The following is a 25638-nucleotide window of genomic DNA, read 5'->3' as shown; positions in this document are numbered from 1 at the left end:
TTTTTTTTTTAAAAAAATAGTTGTCTTCAGGAATATGACAACTGAAGACAAATATGTCAAGAATTGTTCCATAAGGCAAGATAAGAAATAAGTATAAGAGTGTATGATATTCACCAACATGGTTATAGTGGTTAAATGTTGGACTCAGAGCAGGAAAACCCAGGTTCAACCCATCCTCAGCTTAATAAATCCACCAGGCCATTCACTATGAGTCAGGGGTGAAATGTTCTCGGTTCGGATCGGATCAGGCATTCTGCCCATGCGCAAACGGTTTTGCACATGAGTAGAAGGTCTGTGTGTGCATGTACTTGCACTTCCGAACCGGTAAGGAAGGTAAGTAGATTTCACCCCTGCTATGAGTCTTAGTTCAGTCTAGCTATAAGGTTATAAGGTAAAGGTGAAGGTAAAGGTAAAGGTTCCGCTCGCACATTAGTTGTCCCGACTCTAGGGGGCGGTGCTCATCTCCATTTCAAAGCCGAACAGCCAGCGTTGTCCAAAGACGTCTCTGTGGTCATGTGGACGGCATGACTAAACACCAAAGGCGCACGGAACGCTGTTATCTTCCCACCAAGGATGGTCCCTATTTTTCTACTTGCATTTTTTATGTGCTTTTGAACTGCTAGGTTGGCAGGAGCTGGGACAATTAATGGGAGCTCACCCTGTTACGCGGCACTAGGGATTCAAACCGCCGAACTGCCAACCTTTCAATCGACAAGCTCAGTGTCTTAGCCATTGAGCCACCGTGTCCCTAGGTTATAGTTGTCCAGTTTTCACAGTTGTACATTGCCACTCGAAAACCACTGGTTTAAATATTGCACTTTTTGTTGTTACTGAAACATTGTTATCTTTCCTGGTTTTATCAAATGGCAGACAGATGGACAATTATTATCAGACAAATGTGTTGAGCTTTTCAAAAGATGGAATTTCTTTTTAAGGAGAATGGTGTCCTAAAAGCAGAACTGGAGATCTAAACTAGCTCTAAAGGAACAGGAAAAACCATGGGCTCCGGTTTCAGAATAGATTTCTATATCCATTGAAAGCTTTTGTGTAACGATTTATAATCTCTAAAATAGGAAATACACACATTTTCTTTTTTCAGAAGAGAAAGTTTTCTTTTAAAATATTAAAAAAATATTCCCTGGATATCCAGACTTTCTTCTTTTTCCTGCTGGCATTCTCCTGTTCAGGAGAGGATGGATAGATTCTTGAAGAAGCAGGAATTACTTTTTATATTAGAAACTGTTTTCATTAATAAAACTATATAACCAATTCCGATCTTCTTGCTTCCTGTTGAACTGCTGGAATAATAGCTAGAAACTCCCTCAGTTGCCTCACGTTCCCTGAAATGTAAACATATTATTGATCATTTAAATATGCATTATTCCCCAAAGCTAAATGTTATGACCATTGTACAACAGTGAAATAGTATGTTGAAAATTTGATATCACATATGTGGGGACAGGGATTGGTCTGAACCGGTGGTGGGTTTCTACTGGTTTGCACCGGTTCAGGCACACCGGTAGTGGGAGGCTTCGGCCACCCGCCCAGACGACATCATGGACGCTCTGCATATGCGCAGAAGGTTCTGCACAAAGCGCTGCACATGAGCAAAGTGAGCACACATGCATACTCACAGTTCCAAATTGATAGCGAAGGTAAGTGAAAACCACTACTGGTTTGAACCGCAGCAACTTTCTTTTCATTATGATGCAGAGATAAGCATTTCAATGAGACATAAATGGTAACATATGTCACTATACTCATATTGTCTTTTGCATATAGGTAGTCCTTGACTTATGAATGTAAGTGTGTAATTAATAGCTATTGGTTAAAGGGACTGAGTAAAATTTGGAATAAATTTGTTAAAATTTTAATTCCAGATATAATTTTCTTAGGGAAGACAATTGAAAATTGGCCAATTAAAACTAATATAAGTCGTGATAGGGTAATGGAAGATGAAAATATACAAACTATAATAGATTGGTTAAAAACTTCAGAAAATGAAAGGAGGAAAAAAGAAATCATTGAAAAACTGGGTATAGGCTGGTTTGAAAAAATACAGATAGAAAAATGGACTAAGAAGGTAAGGGACAATTGTTCGATAAGTAGAAGTAAAACTGAATTTGAACATTTAGTATTCCAAATTATGAAAGATGAAATTGGGCTAAAGGGACTCGTTAGTAAGATATATAAGATTATAAATTTTGATGGAAAACCACAAAGGGTGATGAAGATGAATTGGGAAAAAGAACTTAATATTAAAATATCAGATTTAGATTGGAATGTGAATTGGAAGAGTAGAATTATGAAGACTTTATCTGTAAGGATTAAAAAGCATAATTATAAGGTTGTTTGGAAATGGTATTTGACTCCATTAAGATTGTCATTGATGGATAACAAAATTAGTAAACAATGTTGGAGATGTGATATGGAATTAGGGACTTATGAACATATGTGGTACAAATGTGATAAAGTTAAAAAGTTTTGGCAACAATTGGAGGAAATGATATTTGAAATGATGGGGAAAGCAATAATATTGAGACCAGAAATTATATTACTGTTGATAATTAAGGAAATAGAACCAACAAAATATGAGAAAGAATTGATTAGAATTATGATTATAATGGGTAGAATTATAATAGCCAGATATTGGAAATTAGATGTGAATTTTAGAATAGAAGAATGGTATTGTGAAATGTGGAAATTAGCTTTAAACGATAAAATGACATGTGATATTAAAATTAGAAATGGTGACTATAAAGAAGATATATTCTGGAAAATTTGGAAACCATTCGTGGATTATGCGCTGGGAAAATTGGATGCTTCGGTACCTGTACCCCGAGAACGTGGATTTTGGCGATCATGAGGATATATCCGAAGAACCAAATCTTCCTTTCTTATGTATAGCACAGGGTGAAATATTGTATATGTTGTTTGTAATGTAATAATAATAAAAAAAAAAAACATAAGGGGGACTAGAATTTCTTTTGTAAGTCAGTGGAGTTGTGTTGTGTTGTACCCAATTTTATGACCATTTTACAATGGTCATTAAGTGAATCACCACAGTCATTAAATAAATCCAGGGACATTAGGCAAACTTCCAAATGGATGTTTTTTGCCAGAAACTAGCAGAAAAGGTCACATATTGTGATCATATGCTTGTTGCCAAGTGCCAGATTTGTATTCACATGACCATGAAGGTGGTGTGAGGTCATAAGTGTGAATACCGGCTGTAAGTGTGAAGAACAGACATTTTTCAGCCCAGTAAACAAATTATTGTAAATTGAAGACTACATATATTTGATAGATTGCTGGGATATATTGAAATAAATAAATATTGGTTACTTCCATTTATTTTTTAAATGACATAATTTCCTTTAATTTTTTTTTCTGCCACTCTTAGCCAAACCCAGGTTTGTGTCATTTTCTTTCACTTTTTCTATAACAGAAAACAAACAAATGTGCTTCGCCGCCGCCACCATTTAAAAAAAAACACACCCCACATTTTAACTGTGACTAATTCAGACCTAAATTCATGCAGAGTCTTACGGACACCATTATGACAAACTTGTGACATGCTAAATGTGAAGAAAACCATATGTTTAATTATCTCCTCTAATAATTGTATGTCAAGTAATTTGTAAAATATTTTCTTCATATTGCAAACAGAATCTGACCTGAAACCCTGCAGTCACTCGCATTTGCTGGCTGAATCATTAGAAATCCAAGAACTAAATGCTGCACCCCAAAAATGTATAATTTACAACGATCAACCAACATAATGCATTCCCCCCCTTTTTTTGGTATTTCATTTATCAGCCATGCAGTCATCATTCTCCTCCTTACTACCATCTGTACATACTTTCCCAATAGACCATCACAGCTGTCCCGTTTTTCACACACACGGAACCTTTTATATGCTTCCCAACTGTTTTTAATAAGTGTTCTGTGCTTAGCACTGTAGTTCCTTTGTCTTCTTCTCAAATATGAAAAGATATTATCCCAACATGCAGGTCATCTCAGCAAAAGGCTCTCCCTCCACCGTGGTTTTTTTTTTAAAGAAAGAACAATGAAAATGTTTCATTGTTGATCCTTCCAAAGATTCAAAACATTTTCAATTTCAGCTTATGGGATGAAAGGTGTTAAGAAAACACTTACATGCATAATAATAATAATAATAAAAATTAAAGGAGTTCCAAAATTCTACTTCACTTTTATAAAACGCAATTCATCCCTCCTTAGCAGTTACAGCATTGGCCGACTACTCAAACAGCCTGTCCCTGCCCATAACACTGAAATCATATAGTCATGCCCATCATCAAGGAAGGAATCAGACTGTACTGGCCTAGTATGAGGACTTCATCCAATCATAGGTCTCCAAAGGCAAAAGTTGCAGTAGGTGTTCTTTTTCAATAATGCAGAAGGGGGGGGATGCATTTTCTGCAATTTCCATCAAAAAGAGTCTATGGCCACAAAAAGGAAAAAGAAAGAGCTGTGACCTCAGTGGAAACGAATTCTTCTAGGAATGAGGTAGTTGGGGTTTTGCCCAGATTATCATGCTGCGGAGGACAATGAACTGTGTGAGTCCAATTCCTCTTGAGATATTATGTATCTCAACAAATTATCATTATTTTACATAATTATTACTATTCTGAGATGGAGAAAAGATGAAAAATGAAACAATGCAATCCTAAATTTAGTGGTTCTTTTTTTCAAGATTGTCTGGGCAATCTAAAAGTCTTCAGCATTTCCAAACTTAAATACATACTGAGATGAGAATATAGATTGCCGCTTGGCAGGATGGAAAGAGTAACTGTGAATAATAGCTTTTTTAAAGGCTCTTCCACAGGCTACATAGAGTAACTACAAAATGCATTTCTACTAAGTAGATGGAAGCATAATTCTTTCTCCAGTTTGATATTATTTATCTTAGATATTTTTACAAAAAAATCAGAAAAATATGAGCATTCTTATCAATCGCTACAAATACTGTTAACCAGGAGGAGGCAATAAGTGAGCACATCTGGAATTTTAAGGTATGTTCTGGACAACTTCATAAAATGGCTGATAATAAAGGACTTGCCTAGTCACAAAATGGATGAACAGTGGGCACAGTAAATCAAAAAATTGGCAACTAACAAAATAAAAGCTAGAGACGGCCCTTGCCAATGAATTTAAATCACTACGATTTTAGCCTCTAATGTTAATATAATTCCCACATCTTTTGGGAGAAGGTGCATTGCTGCATCCATTATTTTTAATATTTGAAAACATCTAAAGAACCAATAAACAAGTTTGAAAATAAAGATGCCACCTTGTAAATTATGGTAAGCATGTGATTAATTTTTAGTTAGAATATCATACATACCTAAATATACATACATCCTTCAACTCAGATACAGAACCTGCTAAGAAACAAGAGAAATTTCCATAGGCCCTATGTTACCTTTTTATTTTATTGTGATACTTTTGTGTCAGTCAGGACAAGTCCCTGCAGGTTTTTTTGACAGGATTTCAGAAGTGGTTTGCCATTTGCTCCTTCCTAGAGCTAAGAGAGAGTGACTGGCACAATGTGAAACTTAACACTCCCCCAACTTCTAGCTTGATGCCTTAGCCATTATACCAAAGTAGCTCTACCATGTTGCCTACCCAAGGTATAAAATTAGTCCAGGATATAAGTATTAGAAAACATTTCTCTGGGAACAAGGTTGTGAGTTTGTTCAGCATGTAATTGTTGACTAGGATAAACTGTGTAAAGAAAAGACATTCTAGCATAATTCCCACTGCAACTACATAAAGTTTGTTTGTTTGTTTGTTTGTTTGTTTAGGGAACTTGTATGTCGCCCTATCTCCAATGGACTCAGGGCGGCTCACAACAATTAAAACAAAGCAAACAAACCATTAAAACAAAAAATCCAGGTTAAAATTAACAAAAATTCAATAAAACCCAGTTAAAATTCTATTAAAATCCCCATCAGTCCAGGGCGGCCAGGTGAAATAGCCATGTTTTCAGGCCACAGCGGAAAAAGCGGAGGTCGGGGGCCACCTGGAGCTCCAGAGGGAGTTGATTCCAAAGGGTGGGTGTGCCCACAGAGAAAGCTCTCCCCCTGGGGGTAGACAGCCGACACTGTCTGGCCGACAGCACCCTGAGTAGGCCCTCCCTGTGGGAACGCACAGGGCGATGGGAAGCTATTGCTGGCTGCAGATGGTCCGTCAAATATCCCGGGCCTAGGCCATGTAGGGCTTTATAGGTAATCACCAGCACCTTGAATCTCCCCGGAGGGCAACCGGCAACCAATGCAAGTCACGCAGGAGAGGTGTAACGTGGGAGTGTTGAGACACTCCCATCACTACCCGTGCGGCCACATTCTGCACCAGCTGAAGCCTCCGAGTGGTCTTCAAGGGCAGCCCCATGTAGAAAGCATTGGAGTAGTCAATACGGGAGGTGAGAAGCGCATGAGTGACTGTGCGTAGGGCATCACGGTCCAAGTAGGGGTGCAACTGGCGCCACAGGCGAACTTTCTTTTCACAATGGATTTTTGGTTACTTCTTTTCACAATGGATTTTTGGCCCAATATAGCATAGGTTATTTTATTATATACATCCTGGTACATGGAAGTTACATAGTATTATTGCTTTGAAACAAAAGTACAATGAATTATAAAAAGAGAAATAGGACATTATGTTGTATCTCAACAAAAAAAACTATTAAATAAAAGAATCCTCCCACCCAAAATGTGTTATATTTCATTGAACGTACATCTATTTTTAATATTCTTCAAAATGCCTCTTATTTTTTATTTTCAAGAATCTCAATGTGCTTGGAAAGATTTCCAAGCACACTGAGATTCTTGAAATAAGGAATTCAATAACTAAGGATAAAACCTTTGTTATGAGATCTCTAAATCTCATTGGTAGATATTCCAATGGGCTCCAAAGGGCTCTGGAAGAATAAATTATCTTGATCCTTTTCTGCTGAAATTAGGGCTGGGTTATAGTGTTGAAATCAGTCATGCTTGTATATGACCTTTGGAGGGATGTGGGCAGTGGTGAAATCCAAATTTGTTTACTACCGGTTCTGTGGGTGTGGCTTGATGGGCATGGCAGGGGAAGGATACTGCAAAATCTCCATTCCCACCCACTCCAGGGGAAGGATACTGCAAAATCCCCATTCCCACCCCACTCTAGGGCCAGCCAGAGGTGGCATTTACCGGTTCTCCGAACTGCTCAAAATTTCTGCTACTGATTCTCCAGAACCTGTCAGAACCTGCTGGATTTCATCCCTGGGTGCAGGTGATACATCCTTCCTAGCCCTCCTGAATCTCTCAACGATTTTTAAAGCATCAACCATGATATCCTTCTGGACTGGAATAAAGGATTGGGGTGGGAGTCACTTTTTCCTCAGTGGTCAGTTCCAATCAGTGTCAGTAGGTGAGAGACCAAGCCCTATGCCCCTCTTATATGGGGTGCCTCAGGACTCAGTTCTTTGTCTTCATATTCAATATGTACACAAAGCTGTTGAATGAGCTCATTCAGAGGCATGGGGGTCAGTATCAACAGTATGCTGATGACATACAGGTATACATCTCTACCCCATTAAGATGTTGACTCAATGGTTGAAAGTTTTGATGTCTTCTATGGGGAGGAACTGGTGGCAACATAACCCTGGTAAGAGCAAATGGCTTCTTCATGACAATTCTGATGGATGTGACCAACAAATCAGTGGAGATGATTTCTCACATCAAATTCAAATATATATTAAAAAATCAACAGATAATCTATATCAAGAAAATAAGAGCCAGTCTTGTATGTTTCAGAAATTAGAAGGGAGGGAGGTATTTTCTTTTATCCTGGAAACACTTCATGTGTGACACAAGCTCTGCCTTTTTCTCTTCTGACAGATCACTAAAATTGACAGTAGTTCTGGCTGTAGTCCTGGGAGGCATTCTATTACAGGCCTGCACTGGTCCTGTGGTCTAAGTCACAGTCACCATGGAGGAAATCAACCAGTGATTGGAAGGGCAGGGCTGCAGTCAAAGGTGGTAAAAAGGAGGACAGATTTGTGGGCCAACAAAGTTTATGTCAGCAGAAAATGAAAAACACTACTGCCGCATTGGATCATAAAGTGTCAAAGTTATCTAGCCATAGGTATGAAGTTGGAAGTAAAGGAGAACCATATCAGGAAGAGATGCACATTTTAGAAGTGGGGATGGGAGTCATAGAGATTTTCCCCCTACATCCATATGCATTTGGTAGGGTAAGTCTGAATCATTGCTTAAAGGAAGATTTATTTATTTATAAAATTTATTGGCTGCCTATCTTACCATAGGGTAACTCTACATATACGGTAAGCTAAAACATAAAAAGTTAAATACAAACATTAAAACCAAAGACACATGGGGAGGGCGGGTGCGGAGTGGTGAGAAGGTGGGAAGATATTTCTATAAATGCTTCTATTTTCACTGTTGCAAATATAATATTTGACAATATAATATTTGGTTGCTTGATTTATAGAAAGGGATAGAAAAGAACAATTCCTGTAACTACAAAGTAATTATTTTGCAAAAAAAAAAAGGTGCAAGACTTGTCCATTTGTACATAACTAAATTGTTATAAAGTTGCTTTACATATTGATTTAGAAATTAAGTTAGATTACATGATATAGTTTTTCATCTCAAAAAACACAGTTATATTGTAGTGAATGATTGCCAGAAAAAGTGCCTTAATACAGTTATTTGCCATTTTTAAAGGATGTCTCTTGGTTCATTCTTTGTGTAAAACAATTCTTACTATTTGAGCATGTTTTTTACAAGATGAAAGGCAGAGGCATCCAATACATGTCCATTTTCCAGTCTTTAAGAATCCATAATAAATATTCATAGCAAAATGAAGACAGAGAGTCTTCAGTGCTGCTAAAGTTAATCCAGACCCATTTCTACTTCATTGATCTAAGAAACTGGGTCATCTTCTTGAGGGTAAAAGCAAAAACAGAAATAAATAGGAAATAAATTGTAGGTTTTCTATGTCAGCCTAAAGAAAGTCCAATTGAACTCAATGGTGCTTTCATTGTTTTGTTCATTCTTGTGGAAGATTCTCATGTTTCACATTGTGAAATGTTTCTTTGTAATATATTCCATTAGAAAGACTCTTAAGAAAGACTTCTTAGTGGTGATCACAAGACCCAAATATGAAAAAACTTGACAGTCTCTGTTGTTCATCATATCTATATTACACTTGGTGAGATGGTTAGAAATCTCTTTGTAGTCCTTGGTTTTGAGGTTTAGCTTTGTTATAATAATTGCCCCTGGATTGGAGAACTTTGAAAGGTTATGTGTATTAGAAAACTCTCCCACTTCCTCAACTGTACACTTAGGATACAAAGGTTTAAGTTCATTATGACATTGTAATAAGAATTTAAACTTGTAAACAACTTTTGGCTAATCAGATCAAATTCCATAATTATCAAGAGACTGAGGCTGCTCCAAAGTTCATAAAAAACTGAGAACATGCTGGAAAAAGGCCCATCTTGGTCACTGAGGTAAATCTTCTCTTAACATGGTCCTCAATGTCAAATCAGGATACTTGAGTTTTGAGCAATAATGCATACAATTATCCATTCATATTTAGTGTGACTGGCTCAGTCATTATATATCCACCGTCCCCAGTATCTCTCTGTTCCAATGTGTGATGCACACAAATTTGGATTTATCTGAAGTATTTTCAAAAAGGTATACAATTCCTTCTTTAGTCTACCTCCAAAAGCTCTCTTGGCTTCTTGCACATTCACTAGACAGGCCAGCAAGCAAGTCAAAGAATCCTTGGTTAACTTGCATGTAGATTCTGCATATCACTAAGCTGCAAAATGTGACTTCTTTCAATTTGGTGTGTAATAATTGTAAGTAAGAAAAAGTGACAGACTTTACTAAAAAAAAGTAGAAAATCTGAAACATTTTTTTTTAGAAAAAAGCGGCATGAAAGAACTAGTCAAATTCAGAAGCTGCATCATCTCTTTGGATGAACAATTCATTCTGAGCCTGCCACTAACCATGATACAGGAAAATCTAGCCAGACGGTTTCTGATAACTGAAATCAAAGGGAACATCAAGTTATTAAAAGTACTGTGAGTGACATACTGAAATCGGACACACAGATTTTTTGCATTCTGGCAGAGATTAAAGGGAGCTAGGCAACACAGACAATAAAGGAACAGATAAGTATTATAGACACATCTGTAACTAGACCCTAGCAAATATCAACACTGAGATCCAAGACAAACTAATACATGAAACTTTTAGAATATCAGTACAGCAACCCAAAAGACTGAGAAAAAAGAGGTTTTTCCCAGTACTTGAGCTGTGTCTGCACAGAGGACATTACATGCAGACAGGATTCTAAGCCTACACACATTACCCTATTAAAAATATTTTACTAATATGCTTACTTTTCATAGAGTTTTAACTTTAAACAAAAAACGGTTTCTGGGCTACTTTATGAAGCTTTATATTCTGTTGTATTGCAGAATATAAAGCAAACAGAGAATCTGGACAAGATCTTAATTCACCATATAGACCAAACAAGGGCAACCTGTAGCATCCCCAAATGCTGCTGAATTGCCAATTTCCCAAAGCCCAACCAGTAAAGGACAAGGAAAAGGTTGCCCATAATCATGACAGATTATTTTGTTATTATTGTAATACGGTGCATTTTAATCATATTGTTTTGTTATTGTTGTAATTGTGATGCATTTTAATCATACTTTACTTATTTTACTTTATTTTTTGAGCTTTATATTAATTTAAGTCACTTTGGAAAAATCTAATCTTGAAGGCTAATATGTAAATGTAATAAATTAAAAATTGTTGTAACAGTAAGTGTTTATCTACCCACAGACTTTTCATAGTTGAAGAACATATAAATAAAAAGGCACATATTTACATGGTGCCTTTTGACTGCAATAATCCCATTTTTGTAGCTGCACACTAAAGACCATTCTATTAGCTTGCTAGGAACAAATGAATGAATTATGGCTCAAGCTAATAACGTTATAACGTTGATATACAGACACTGTACCTTCTAAGCAAACAAAGTTTGGCAATAAAGCACATAGAATTCCTAAATATGTACTTCTGGAAAGAATAAATGCAACCTGTTTTTAATGCATCTACATCTTTCAATAGCATGCTATTTGTTGATTACTCCATCCAGCTCTCCAAATCAAGCAGTATCTAATCAAGACTTTCTTTGGGCTTCTCCATGAGTTAGGAATAGATCACACTGCAGCAGTTTTTATTCTGCTACTGTAACATAAGACAGGTGCTGTTTATATCGCCTTCACAAAAGCAGCTATCATTAAAGTTGCACATTAAATACCACATACCCTCTTTAAAACTTGTATATTCATTTTTATGATGCTATGTTTCCAAGTATGCTCCTTGCTATCTGATAGTGATATTTAATAGTTTTTAAATTGTACTCTACACTCTTCATGCATGTACCTCAATCAAGATAATTTAATCTTTAAAAAATGCCCTTGCAAACACACTGATAATACAAATAACATTTCTTTTTTTAAAGAGAAAATTGGATTTTGACCAGTTTCTTAAAACCTGGTAATATTTTTCTGTCTTTTTAAGTATGTTAAAAGGTATGTAATGACTATTTCATTTATCTAACTTCCAAATCATGGTCTTTAGCTGAAAATGTAACTGTCATAATGGAGACACTGTTGTATCATCTCCATGTGTTTATTTTTATATAAAAATTATAGAGAATATAGAATATCATTAAAATGCATTAGGGAGAGTAGTTAATGCTTGGTCGGTATATTGCACAAGGTCATAATGTGGTTTGGTTTTACGCAATGCACAAACCCATCACAAGAAACTAGTTTAGGCCCACGGTTGATTAGTTTGTTTATTAAACTGGACAAAACATAAACCACATTATAGCTTATTGTAATGTCTGAACTGTAATTTTTTACACAATATTAGCATTTTTTTCCAAACGCAATTAAGATATTATGATCACAGTTTAAACAAGAGGCCACACCATATTCTTGCACAATATCATAATTATTTTAGAAACAAAGTTGAAAACTATAACTTTTGCTTTTTTTAAAAAAAGAACTGATACTTGATAAGAAAACTAATGTTGAGTTGCACTGTCCTTTCCACCCTACCTCTGTATTCAATTGATTAACCATTTCTGAACATAGATTATTATCTATACGGGCCTGGGGAACGCAGAGAGGGATGGCACCCATTAAATGTGTGTTTAATTTGAGTGTGTGTTGTCGTCGATGGGTATTATTTTATTATTATTATTATTGTTTTCTACACTGTATTTTTATTATCTATAAACAGCCTAGAGTAGCTGTGAATGAATAAGTGGCCATATAAATTATCTTAAGTAAATTAATAAAGAAACAAAGAAACAAACAAATACTGCTTACTAGACATACTGAAGTACAAGTAATACTACCAGTAGCCACAGCCAGCAAGGACAGATGTAGATGGTGGGAGTCAGCATCCAACATATCTAGAGATACACAGCTGGGAATGGCTGGATTACAATACATGCAATTCAGAAAATGGGATTGTGGTCAAGGGTATAATACGGTGAATTAAAATATTCAAAGAACATGCTAACACAATGTATAATTCAAGGGAAAAAATCAGGAATGCATTTATTAAAATTAATCACTGAAATCTGAATCAGTTCCAGAGAAACCAAAAAAATAAATAAATTATGGAATCCATGTGGTCTTAATATCTTATTGGTGGCAATAACCTCTCTCAATCTACCTCCTTTATGACATACACAACTTTAGACATTAAGTAATTAACTCAAAATATTGAAATCATAGCCTTTAAATTCTGTTAGTTCATTCATGTATTGAGCCTGATGCCAAATGTTGTATTTCATTGAATCATTATAATTGTTTCCAGAAAGAAATCTAACGATTGTATTGATTAAGGATTGTATTGATTAATCTAAGGATTAAATTAAGCTCTAAGGACTGTATTGATTAATTTACTCACCTAGAGATAAATGCATTACGCAAAGTTCATTCACTTTCAAAACTACTAGCGTTTATTTCAGATGCAAGCCTATGTGAAGCCTGTCCCCATTATTATTTTGGTAAGATGATTCTAGGTAACTACTGGAAGATAATGTAACACCTCAGTAGAAATTACTATGTATAGGAGTTTTTAAAATCTATCCCATTATCCAGCGGTGAAATCCTCTGAAGCCTGCTACCAGTTCTGTGAGTCTGCTACCAAGTGTGTGCTTTGTGTGTGCATGCATGCGCGCCCGAGGTGCACCTGTGCAGCACTAAAGAGGGAACATTTTGAAGCCTTCCGAGTCTGCAAAAGTAAGTAGAACAGTGAGGGGGGCAATCCACTGTACTACACGATTTAGATTAGCTCGAAAGCAGGAAATCCGACAATTCTAGCTAATATAAATCACGCGTCACAGCTGATCATCACCCAGCTGATCGTCGGACATACCGGTTCAGGAGAACCGGTCCGAACCGGTAGCATTTCACCCCTGCCATTATCCAAATAACAGAAACCTCTCATTTTTTTCATTTCTCAGTTTCAAATGTTACATTATGTTATAGCAAAATTGTGCTGTGTAAGCCCCCATTTTGCAAATCTTAAATTCAATGGACAATTTACAACCTAGACATCCTCAACCTACTGGTCAAGTCTTCAATTTACAAAATGAATTATTGGATTCAATGGATATTTTAGGTTAACAGTCATTTTCTCAGTATATTAAATTAATCCGCTTATTCTGCATGTTTAAATAGAACCAAGCTTAATAATCACAGGCCTTAAACACAACTCAACTGCATGCTAATTTTTGTTTACAGCAAGGCTAAGAATTATATAATAACACATATCACATTAAGAGTTTACTTTTATAAAAAAATTCCATTGGTTAACATCTTAATAAGTCATTGATACACAATTTATAAATTTGTTAATCTTCAGAAAATATCAATAAACAAATTCACAGCTATAATAATTTGATTCCAGAAATGTGCAGAAATGGTGTGCAGAAAATCTTGTATCATTTTTCTCACATTGCCTATCTCTATACATGCAGACTTTTGTCATTATTTTGTATCCCTTGCCAATATTTCCTTTATGACCCCACAAAATGGAAGAAAACAGAAAAAGTGTAAACAAGGGAAGAAAACTTGCTAAATGTAGTCAAGGCTTCAACTTTGGTTCGTATTTCCATTTTCATCCTAATGCCCTGCACATATTGGAGGCAAATGACTTTAGCAGAAAAGCGCTCTGCTTCTTATGCGAGTTCCAGAACAATTTAATCCCCTGATTTTTATACAACTAATTTGAATGACACCTGTATCTATCAAGTAATCCCATGACTGATTTCAGTCAAGATAAATGTGCTAACCACTCATAAAAAATGGAATTGGTATTTTTAAAATCTACCGTATTTTTTGGAGTATAAGACGCACCGGAGTATAAGACACACCTACCTTTTTTGGTTGTTGTTTTTTTAAAAAAGTTTTTTTTTATTTTTGCGCAAAACAGCTGAGAGCAAATCAGCTGAGAGTCGGGAAGCCAATTTAATCAAGTTGTGCTAATTAACCTATGCTGAAGCTGAAAGGGATTGTTTTTTCTTGCTGTTTGCTTGCAAGGAGGTAACTGCTGCGAGGCACAGGCCAAAGGGTGGGGGCCAGTGGGTGGGCAGGGCTACATTTGGTGTATAAGACGCACCTAAATTTTCACCCCCTTTTGGGGGATAAAAAGGTGCATCTTATACTCCGAAAAATACGGTAATAATTTACTGGTACATTGAAATGAGGAAGGAAGGCAGGAAGGAAAGAAGGAAGGGGAATACACTCCATGATATTTAAAAGAAGTCTTATCCCTACAATGTAAAACAGGGGTCCCTAACACCCGGTCCGCCACTGGTCCACAGCTTGTTGGCAACTGGGCCACAGAAGTGGCAGGCAAGTGAGGGAAGCACATGCAAAACCATCCCCTGCCCCTCGCCCGCCACTGCTGCCAGTATATGGAGCAGAAAGTTTGGGGACTGGTGATATAAAGGAATTGTTAGAGGACAACTTATTTGCTTTTTCCATTTTCCTATTCTTATTTCACCCGCCAATAATATATTTAGTTCTGAGGTTAGTAGATCCTTCTGGAGCATCTATCTCAGGAGAAAAATATTACCCTCAACACTACTAAAAGCCTATATGTAAGTGCTTGAGTCACACATGACACCAAGCATACTTTGATTTAATCTGTTTGTTGAGTATTTCACAGGACTACGCAATGCTTTGGATTCAATTCCAAAAAGGTGCTTTTGGAGCATGAGGCAGTTTTATCATCACACTTGTCTGCAAATCTTTAAAATGTATATAAACAGCATCAAAATATTGCAATACTCTGTTCTCTATTTTACAAAGACATGGATGATGATTACTCAGTCCACTTTATACAGGAACAGGCACAGCTGGAGTAGCAAATGAAACAGATAAAAAACATTCTGGTCCAAGACTGCCACCTGTGCCTCCAGGAAAAAAGCCAGATCCCAGATATTCCTGAACTAAAAACTGATTTATTCATGACAATGAAATTGCATTAGAATATGCAGGCTTCAGATCACATGAGCTGACCGCCTTAATCACTTCCATTTTATCTGATTTCTCTTATACTTTTTCTTATCTACTTCCAAAGAAATGGTGTATTTTAGGGAGGGGGGAAATAGTTTCTGGATTAGATGAAAATTAAGTTACGGAATTAGATGTAATTAATATTCAAAAGACATCATAATACAAATCCATTCTTTTAAAATTTCATGGAGATGTATCCAAAACAGATGAGGAAACAGATTTTTGAAATCCTAGAAACAAAATCCTCACTATAAAATAAAATTCCTAATTACTGCTATCAGGAACCAACTGATTTAATATCTGTTTCTCTACTAATGCAGTTAAGTAATCCAATAACTAATTCATTTCAATTATTACATTCCAAAACAGAGGAAATGCTTTGATAAGAGATTTCCCAAAATCTTATCTAATTTTTTCCAGTTCAGTGCAAATCAACACATTAAGCACTATTATGATGTGGCCTAGTTCTTTAAATTTTGACTATGTGAATCTATAATTTTAGTCAATCATTCCTGTTCATTAATTTGGTTTAATTTGTATGAACAATCTACACAATTCTACCAGGCATTAAATGCAAGTACACAACAGCATGATCTCCATCATGACATCATTGTCTTTATTGTAATTTTCATAGGTAGGCTATGGTTTCATACAGTCAAAAAAATACCAAAGCAATAAGAGTGAGAACAACAATTAATATGTGTATACTATATAATTTCCTGATCCTTATTCAGCAGTAGCAAAATAAGAAAACTAAGAATCCCAAAAATATACTACAGGTAGAGTACATTTATTAACTATCTAGGTTATAAATGATAACGCAAAGGAACAAAATTGGCCTTGTTCACACGTAACCCTAAATCATAATACCATTTTTGGCTTGGTGTGATATGTGACCTTGGCCACTATGATACATTTAATAAGCCATGGTTTAAAAATTCTGGTTTAATATGTTGGAAGTTTACCATTGTTTGCCTTTAAAAAGACTGTCCATCCACAACGTATTTGCTTAATCAAGAGTTGACTGAACACTTTTATAGGCTTAGTCTTAAAGATTCTATGACACCAGAGGAGCAACAAAAGATACAATGAATGCTAAAAGTTATGCTACACTGTTTTGAACAGAATAGTACAGAGACACTCCAGGTATTCACTGCATTGCAAACTCAATTGGAGTAAACAAGAACTAAAACATAGCACAGATCTCACATTCTTTCTCTAAGCTGTATGATGCATTTGCAAAATTCAATTGACTCCACAGGACCATCAGTTTAGAAACACAGAAAACTGAAGGCAGATAAAGACTGAGTAGTCCACTGAGTCTGTCCTTTGAGGCATATTAATGGGGATTTTTTTTTGTCGTCAGATGATGGACATTTGTTTATCCCAAGCATGTTTAAACTCAGTTACTGATGATTGACCCATTACCTCAGCTGGAAGTTGGTTCCAAATTTCCATTTCTCTTTCTTTGAAGTAATACTTTCTAACATTACTTGTGAACTTCCCTGCTGTCAGTTTGAGGTTATGTCCCCATCAGGGGTGGGTTCTAAATTTTTTTACTACCGGTTCTGTGGGCGTGGCTTATTTTGTGGCCGTGGCTTGGTGGGGAGTAATGTGACTGGGTGGGCGTGGCCTTTTTTTTTTTTTTTTTTTTTGCTTTTAAAAGCATTTTTTCTACAACCTTAAGAGGTTGCAGAAAAAAAATGTTTTTAAAAGCCTCTGATGATCAGGCAACTCAGTTGGGATCGCCAGAGGCTTTTAAAGGCATTTTTTTTCCTACAACCTCTTCGGCCAAAGCGGTTGCAGAAAAAAATGCTTTTAAAACCTCTGACGATCCCAGCTGAGCCGCACGATCATCAGAGGCTTTTTTTTAACTTTTAAAAGCATTTTTTGGCTGAAGAGGTTGTAGAAAAAATGCTTTTAAAAGTTTTTTTTTTAAAAGCCTCTGATGAGGTGGGCGGGGTAAGCAAGCGGCAACTGGGCCGGGGACCGGTTCAGGGGCATGGCCAGCCAATGTTATTACTGGTTTTCCAAACTACTACCAATTTTTACTACCGGTTCTTGTGAACCGGTGCGAACCGGGAGCAACCCACCCCTGACCCCCATGTTCTTGATTTTTGCTTAATACTGTATTGAAAATACTGCCTTCTAGAATCTTATTCACACCCTTATTATATTTAAAGGTTTCAATCATGTCCCTCCCTTTCCCTTCTGTCCTTCAGGCTATCAGTACCATTTTTTTGTTGTTGTTGTTGCCCATCTTTGGACCTGCCCAATCTTATCTATGTCTTTTTTAAAGTGAGGTCTCCAGAACTGGGGAAAATATGCCAAATAGGGTCTGACTAAAGCTCTATATAATGGATTAGTGGTGATCTCGCTGCATCACAGAATTTTGTTTGTAATTTCTATGTACCATAGAAAGAGGTCTACTAGCATCAGGCTATTACTGTCATAAATTTGCACATTTCTAATGAGGTAGCAGAACCTCAGTTGTTCTCCACATTTGACCTATAGTTCTTTGAGTACAGTTAAGAGAGAGACCATCAACACAAAATTTAGCCTCATAGTCCTTCAGCTTAGTTCTACACTTTGGCCAAAACAACTGTGAGAATTGATTACTATTGGGACTTGCTTCAAGAAATGTATCATGCCTAGGCCTCCAAACAGGAATGAAATCTACTTATCTTCTTTAGTGGTTCGGAAGTGCGTACGCGCCTCACATGCGTGCAGACCCTCTGTGCATGCGCAAAACCTTCTGCGCATGCGCAGAGGGTAAAAAACACATTACTTCCTGGTTAAAACCAGGAAATAACGACACCCGGGTCAGTGGGCGGAGCCTCACACTACCATCGCTATCAGTTCTCTGAACCACCTGCCACAATCGCTACCGGATCGCCTGATCTGGTCCGAACCGGGAGCATTTCACCCCTGCCTCCAAAGGGGAAAAAAAAAAGCTTATAAAAATGTTCGGTGTGACTCTACTTCAGGATGGTTATTTTCACAGAAAGTAGAATTGTTCTGTTGTTGCCACTGGGAACATTAAACACCCATCCCATAATAATTATTGCCACTGTAAAAGAACTTTCACTTCTTCTCATGCAGAATTAGAAAAAAGATGACATGGCATTACTAGAGTCAACTTTCAGGCCTCAATCCAGTGAGACATCCAATCCTGCTGTGTACACCACTGACCACAACAAAGGCTGTGGTTTCTCCCACACTTGCCTTAAATAGATTTAAATTAATGCTATTCATCATTGGATGAAAAAAAAAAAGAGGGGGGGGGAAATATAAAAGTACAGTAATTTAAGAAAGACCGGCCTGGCCAGCGAGACTGAGCAATTTTTATGCTATTGTGCTGGCTTCGTAGCTATAAATGCAATGCATTCCATTCAAAGGCTTTTCTTAAAGTTACACTAGAAACATTCTTTTCGGACTGATTGGGTCCATCTGCTATTTCAGGATACAGGAAACAGCATTTAAATCATGTGATATTTCTTTTCTGAAAACACCTGGGAGAATTCTAAGAAATATTAAAGGCCTAACATAATACGGACTGGCTTTATTTGTTTCTGTTTTGGAGAAAGCTTAGCCACATGACTGAATAGATGCCAACGGTTCATGATATAGCAAATACGCCTATGTTCGACTACTGTTAGGGTTCAAATTAGCATTAATGCTTACCATCTCAATTACAGCACCAGGGAGAATGCAGTTGTCCTCATCTAAATCCTGCTTCTGTCAACTACAGTCACTCATTGCTAACAGTAGAAATAGAATCCTTTGCTTGCCAGAATAGAAAAATATCCATTTCTACACAGTTTTAGATCAAGTGTTGCAACCTGGAGTGGAATATAAAATCTTTGGCAGTTAAGATTAAAAACCATGCAAATATTTATAGGTGACTCTTCCAAGATTAGAGAGTAGACCTTGCAGAATTCCACTCCGAGCCTGTGAAAACTTGAAGGAAAGGCATTATTGCAGCAATCCTTCCACAGAATTTTATACAATACTAATTTTCACAGGAGAGCAGGTTGGATTTGAATTAAATCGACTTGATTTAAATCACAATTTAAATCATGATTTAAATCACTAGTAAAAAGGCTTGATTTAAATCAACTTGATTTAAATCATAATTTTAAAAGAGCAACTGTCACCTCTGTCCCGCAGCAGCTCCTCCTCTGACCCGCTGTTGACTCACCATCCTAATATTGCAGAATATATAGCCTCATGCTACATAACTAAGCTCCATTTCATGCTGAATAAACTAAATTATTAATGTATCTTAAACAGAACACTATCTTTAGATAGATTTTTACTCAAAAAGCATTTTATTAAAATAAATTTAATTAAAAAAATCTGATTTAAATTTAAAAAAACCAATTTAAATTTAAAAAATCCATTTTTTTATTTTTATTTTTTAAAACTCATTTATTTTTATCCACCCTGCAGGAGAGACAAGAGTCAGAAGTATGAGAGAGCAGATCATAAGCATTTTAGCTGTGAGACTAAGTTAATTCATCACAAAAACTTTGTGATTGCAAGAATCAAGGCTGGCTGAAGTGTTAATAATGTAAATAGCTCTTCTACAATTTGTTCCTACAGCTGTTTTCAGATCTCAAGTTGCCAGAGATAAAGGGAAAAGATACCTTTAAGTCTCTTTGGGGAGACGATTCTCTGGTATCAGACTCTGCTGAAGTGCTAAACTGCTAAAATCTGAGTATCCTTTTACCTCCCACCAATATCAGTAAAATGTTGGAAACCTATTGTCCAAACTGGAAGAGAGTAAGTGTAATGTAAAAAGCATCTTGCAGCATCAACATGCGCTATAGGTACAGTTTGCATTGGTATAAATGTACACTGAATAAAATGTCTTGGAAAAGCTTTACAACTGGGATACAAATCCAGATATTAAAATCCTTCTGCTAGAACTCATTTCTTTTGGTACAACTCAGAAAAATATGGATACCCTGCTGTCTCATTCATATTAGGCTTCCTTATATACATGGTAAAGCATAATTAGCCAAATATGTAATGTGCACAGATATATCACAAGGGCAGGTACATTTTCTGCAGCAACCAAAACATTCCACACATAGAACTTTAATTTACAATTGCTTTCCAACTATGCAGAAGATACAAGCATCTCTGCTCACCTGCTCATCAGGATATCATCAACACTTGCTTGCCTGGAACTTAATCAAAATGTTTCTGACTATCATATCATATTTAAAATCATCCTCCCTGGTGATTTATTCATTTAGTGTACACACAGAATCCAAACAAATTACCCAAATAATTTAAGTTCTGATACAGATCATCAAAATTACTTGAATCTAAGTTCATTATGGCATTTGGTTCAGATATTGTGAATAAAACATATTTAATGTTATAGTTTAAATTTAAAATGAAATGCAATTATCTTTACTATGAGTCACATACAATTCTAAAAGGAATTTCTAATTCATTTGGGGAGAAACTAGAAACCTCTGTGATCTTACACCTGCTTTTTATTAGTAGAGAGCAGGTTCCCAATCTGTTACCTTGGCCATCTGGTTAATCATCAAATCATGGATAACTGTACTATCATTCAAAGGAATAGCAGTAATAACTAGAAAGCAAGGAAAATGCAATCCGATATAAACAAAGGTTATTTGTTTTCATTTTATTCATAGTAAATAAGATAATTGAACAAGAAAAATTAACTATTATTTAAAAAGATAAATATTTAAGAATTCTCAGTCCTACATTGATGAAGAAATAATATGATAATATTAGAAATATATGATAAAATAACTTTTTTTCCTGGAAAAATGGACTACAAAGACTTGTAGTAACTATTTTATTTGCAACTTACTGTACAAGTATACCTGCAGAATTGCTGCTGCAAAATACAAAATGATCTATTACCAGGATAAGTACAATGAATGTAATTTATATTAGAGGAGTACATTATAAAATTACAAAGCTCAAGTCCTATAACAGTATCCAATATATTTTATTATTGAATATGTATCAGTTTATTTCAGATTAAAGACATGATCCCATCTAGACACTGATTTATTTCCAGAAAAAAATACATTTTCACCATTATCAAAATTAAACTGGCCTTGTAGCTAGTTTTGATTCAGTACTTAATAGCATTAAAATCTATACAAAACAACCTAATTCAAATGTAAAAGGCCTAGCTTTTTCAATGTACAGTTTATCATTTCAAAAAATTCCTCCTGAAGTTTTTTTAACTTTTTTTCCCCCAAATATAGATTGCATTCTTTAATAAATAAATTCACTATGGAATAAGGCCGTGGAATTTACTTCAGAGTAAAAAATGAACAGGCTTGTGCTGTTAAAAGTCATATCCAAAACAAACAATAGACAAAGCCGTGGACTATTGTGTGGCCAACAGGACACAGCTTTGCCTGCAGAAAAAAGGCTTAAAAGGAGGTGGGGGGGAGAGAGGAAAAAAATGGAGAAAAGAAACCCACACAGAAAATCTTTAAACTTTTGCACGGAACCCAATACTTGAGCTAAGAATCACTTTTAACAATGTGATCATGTTAGCTGCCGCAGTAAAAAACAAGGAAGTTCTTGCTTGAGTGCCTCCTAATGAACAAAGGTTAACTTTATCACAAAGGTCAAATGCCTGGTGGCGAAGGTTGTGACCCCAACAACTTAAATAGTGACCTTGCCACGTGCCTAGTATATGGGAGATTCTGATACAGATCATCTGGTTAAAAGACTGGTCATAAATTTCCTGGAAACTTATACTCCCACAAAGAAACACGGTTTGCCACAATCATTTCCAACTTGTCATTTGATAGTAGGGAAGCAGAATCAAGATATATATAAATGATATATGTTTTTATATATTTATTTACACACATACACAAACATTAGTTTTTTTAGTTAAGGTTCAAAAGAGTCAGCTTTTTTTCCCTTCTGTATTGTAAAATCAGAATAAACATCTTGAGACCTCCAAGCGAATGACTTACGGTTCACTTTTTTATGTATATATATAAATCACCAATATTTTTTGTGATTTAGCCTACTTGGAATAGGACAGCGTGGCTAAATAATTTTAAAAAGTTAAGACTAAAGAAAGGTAAAATGTGGAAAAACATAAGATTTTAAAGCAACCGTAGTACGTGATCTTTTAAAAAGAAAGGGACAGCTTGTCTAGAAAAGGTTGACAATTAAATTACCTCAGAAGAGTACGAAGTCATAGTAATAATAATATACAAAGTGCAGATATCGCAATAGTTTTAGTACATATATGACAAAAAATTTACAGAATGTGAATTTCTTTCCATTTCTGATAACAAAAGTTTTACCGCATAAAAATGTTGAGGATTTCTGAATTGCTCTTCAATTCCCACTGCATGTAAGTCAATTTTAGTATTATTTCTTCATTCTATACTGGCAAATTCCTTACCATAATTAATAAGGTTACCGCCATTTGGAAACATCTGACAACAATGGATGCCTAAGACTTGCATTAATGTTCACATCCGCTGTAAACTATAAACTGTCACCATTATGTGTGAATTGGGTGACTATAAATTTGTTTAATAATAAACAAACGAACAACTATTTGTTGTTTCATTACCAAACCTATCCAAGGGCAATTAGCACGAATCTCACTGGTATTCTGGGGTGACAAAGAATTCTGGGAAATATCTAAATAAAGCAGACATCAAATATAGGTAGTCCTCGACTTACAACAGTTCATTTAGTGACCGTTCAAAGTTACAATGGCACTGAAAAATTGACTCATATTTATGACCGTTGTAGTGTCCTGGGGTCATGTGATCCCCTTTTGGGACCTTCTGACAACCAGTCAATGGGGAAGCCAGATTCGTTTAACAACAGTGTTACTAACTTAACAATGGCAGTGATTCACTTAACAACTGTGGCACGAAAAGTCATAAAACAGGGCAAAATTCACTTAACAAATGTTTCACTTAGCTGGGCTCAATCGTGGTCATAAATCAAGGACTACCTGTACAATCATTCTCCCTTGTTTACAAATAATGAGTGTTGCCAGGGATATATTGCGTATAAAGATAATAGGTATGTTTTTCATTCTTTACAGGTGATTACTGAAATACTTTCCAAAACATGGCATAAAGCATGTGATGCAATACATTGATGTAATAAACCATAATAATATATATTCTAAAAGCACTACAAATCTATTTTAATTTATAAACAAAACTACAAATACCACCTGTATTTTATATAGAAACACTGAACTCAAAGGAACTAAGTCTTGAATAAATTATATGTTGAATTGTACAATACCTTGGTTTTCAAAACAATTGAAAAAGGTATTCAAAATGAGAGTTGCTACTCTTCAGTGATAGCAAAGCATAAGAGTTGTAATTAAAATATTACAATATGCTCTTAACATCTATAATGGCAGCAAAGGGTTATATTTGGCCTACTTGTATTTATTGTTTTCTTTTTCCACTTTGTGTATTTTATTTTTGCTAACAATATTATAGCAGTTACAGCTTTAGAAAAGGTTTTATAGCTGTCTGGCTTTTTTGCAATGTTACCGATTAACAACTTCAAATAACTAGACTAAAGTGAGAAAGGCACAGCATTTAACAAACACTGTCAATGAAATAGGACTCCTTTAAAAATCAATTTAAAATTCACATTCTACATCAACAAATGTGCAGAGAGTTTGCAATATGCCATTATCACAACTTTATTAAACTTCTATATTTTTAAATCTGTTCTTAATTCATGAATTTTTCCACTCGGCACTCTCTCTCTCTCTCTCTCTATTTATATATATCTATGAACTCTCACAGAGGCCGCGATCTATTATAAACATTTGCACTTAATAAAACACAGCCATTATTAGACACACACAAAACACAGATCCTAAATAAAAGTCATAGACTTAACAGTATTTTTTTAAAATCATCTCTTTATCAATATTTTCAGATGCTTCATTAGTCAAAAGCGCATAATAGTTCATATTCAGAGCACACCACTCTGTGTGATTCCATAGCACAAAACCAAAATTGTAACTGCACATATCAATTATCACAGTAATACTACTACATATAAAGCCGTTAAGAGACACAGGCAACTTCACTTTTGTACAAAACCACCTAAAAGCTAACAATATGCCTCATATTTAAAAAGGCTGCATACAAACACAGATGTATGCATTTAACATGTTGAGAAATCTATGTCATTTCTTCTCCATATCTGAACCAAACTAGTTCTTGGTAAAACTAAATTACAATGAGTTGCTTAGAAATAACGCTCTGGTGTTCAAAAGTCACAAGGTAACAAACTTTCTCAAAGTAGGCTGGAGAAAAATGTATTGTTTTGCATTAAGAATAAAAAAGAATGCATATATCCATTTTCCATCATGCAGCGCTGTTAAATTAATAAACCATTCTTTAAAATCAATAATATTCTATTTATATAGAGCAATTACTAAGAACGTCTTTTAATTTTTCTTCCTTCATTAAGCAGAAATTTCTTTAATCCATATACCAGTTGGTAAGGCGACTGTTTTTCTCTACTTCTTTTTAGGTATGCTAACCATTTAAACGCTTCACTTATATAGCATAAATATTGTTTTCATTTCTTTTCTTTGTGGCCAGATTTACACCAAACTGAAAAAAATAATAATTCAAAGAAATACACAACATTCTAGTGCCAAGCATTTTCGAAAGGCATTCTAATGAAAATGTTTCAGGTACATTGCACATTAGGCCAATAGTGAAAGACACTATTCTTTCACAATCACTTTTTTTGAACTATGTTGCAGTTTTACACAATCTATAGCTTCTCTGCTTCTGAGGACATCTGGACCACCATCAGAGACACAGCAAAGCAACACAGTTTAATTAACTTACATGGTCAGCTGCAAGCACGCCTCGCACTGGAATAACCATGCAGTTAAGTCCTTGCACAACAAACATATTCAACAGTGGACAACTTTAAATATAGGC

At 35.6% G+C, this 25638-nt stretch overlaps 1 protein-coding gene and 1 long non-coding RNA gene across 8 annotated transcripts in view; both read right to left on the bottom strand.

Annotated features, from left to right (window-relative positions):
• The window catches only part of NFIA (nuclear factor I A), a 465394-nt gene that overhangs the window by 278263 nt on the left and 161493 nt on the right, over nt 1–25638 (bottom strand). The gene's annotated exons all lie outside the window — the stretch shown is intronic.
• LOC132711311 (uncharacterized) lies at nt 1042–25636 on the bottom strand. Its single transcript, XR_009622131.2, has 2 exons — nt 3678–25636; nt 1042–1340 (listed from the first exon to the last, which is right to left on the bottom strand). It is a non-coding gene; the product is annotated as an uncharacterized LOC132711311 (long non-coding RNA).

This window comes from Pantherophis guttatus, chromosome 3, assembly GCF_059756535.1.
Source record: "Pantherophis guttatus breed Tessera chromosome 3, ASM5975653v1, whole genome shotgun sequence".
Lineage (NCBI taxonomy): Eukaryota > Metazoa > Chordata > Lepidosauria > Squamata > Colubridae > Pantherophis > Pantherophis guttatus.
The sequence above is the reverse complement of the archived record's forward strand: the minus strand, read 5'-3'. Positions and strand labels throughout refer to the sequence as shown.